Source organism: Hyperolius riggenbachi, chromosome 4 (genome assembly GCF_040937935.1).
Source record: "Hyperolius riggenbachi isolate aHypRig1 chromosome 4, aHypRig1.pri, whole genome shotgun sequence".
Classification (NCBI taxonomy): domain Eukaryota; kingdom Metazoa; phylum Chordata; class Amphibia; order Anura; family Hyperoliidae; genus Hyperolius; species Hyperolius riggenbachi.
The window spans coordinates 5776973-5778621 of NC_090649.1; positions in this window are offsets into that span (position 1 = coordinate 5776973).

Consider the following 1649-nt stretch of genomic DNA (forward strand, 5'->3'; position numbering starts at 1 on the left):
CCCCCTCTCCCGTATCTCTCTCTCTCTCTCTCTCTCTCTCTCTCTCTCTCTCACTCACCCGCTCTTTTTTCTCTTTCTCTCTCTCTCTCTCTCTCTCTCTCTCTCTCTCTCCTCTCTCTTCTTTCTCTCTCCTCTCTTTATCTTTGTTCTCTCTCTTCAAGGACATACCGTGGGCATCTGACATCGCTGCAGAGCAGTTAAACACTGCAGTATACGTGGCTGCTTCGCTCACATAGCAATCAGACCACCCCTCTGGTCCTTCTCCACTTTCATATGGTGTGTGCAATGTATACGGCTACTGTATGTATACTATGTGCCTACTGTATGTATATTCTATTGTAACATCACTAGGGCTTAGAGATGGCCCGAATGTAACGATTGTGGAATTATTCCCGTGTTCAGCGCACAGGATGCGCGCTGACACTGCAGAAATCCTCCACAAGCGTATAATCTGAGAGAACCCAGCAATGGTGCTATGCACCTGTAGAGGGGAATTCCCGCCAGCAGATGGAGCCGTGGAGTGCAGAGGAACAGACCCTCTGCACAGCCACAGATGCCAGATAGGAATTGTACGATGGGAAGCAAGATAGCCCTTAAAGAGAGAGAGAGCACAGAGATAGACCAAATGCGTGTTCCCCAATCTAGTCGTCACCCGGCAACGGTGAACACACATCCGCAGAAACAAAGCGAGAACGCAATCGCAAGAATGGCGATTGCCAAATAGTGACACAAGGCCGAGCAGGACAGAACACGAGAGTAGCAAAGGCACAGCAAACAACAATCAGAAGGTGCAGAAAATAACAAACGCTAGCTAAACGCGAACACCACACTCATTCACAACAGCGAATGTGTTTACGGCGCGGTCTCCGCACGTTAAGCGCAACAGAGACAAACACACCACCCTGACTAACGACTCAACACAAATGAACAAATAACAGGAACGCTTGCTAACGGCTGCATTACCGCAGATAACCACAAGCGTTTGCTCCAGACAGACAAACAAACGGAAAACAGGAATAGGTTAGATAAGATCCACCGCTCTTCTGTCAGAGCGAGTGCGATCCGGATTCAGGGATAGGACAGGAAGGATCCACTGCTCTTTCCGCCAGAGCGAGTGTGATCCAAGTACTGAAACAGAGTTTGCAGGATCCACTGCTCTTTCCGCCAGAGCAAGTGTGATCCAAGTACAGAAACAGAGTAGCAGGATCAACTGCTCTTTCCGCCAGAGCAAGTGTGATCCGAGTACAGGAATAGGCCTAGCAGGATCCACTGCTCTTTCCGCCAGAGCGAGTGCGATCCACACGGCAAGACAGATAGAAGGAGTAGCCAGTAGCACCCGCAGCTACGGTAAAACTCCAAGACATAGATTAGAGAGAGCCACTGCCGCTACCGCTAGGGCAAATGCGATCCAGGCACAGGACCAAACGATTCACTATCGCCTACCGCTGGCGACAATGCAATCGCAAGGACAAGACAAACAGGCAATACAGATAATACAACCTGACTGCACTAGAAGGATTGCCTAGTGCAGTCCCCAGGAATTACTCTAAGATAATCTTTAGCAAACAATAGCAAGGCTGACACTCCAGGAGTGTATTAACAAATTATCATGACCAGCAAAGGATTGTGGGAGAACATGGCTTTTATAC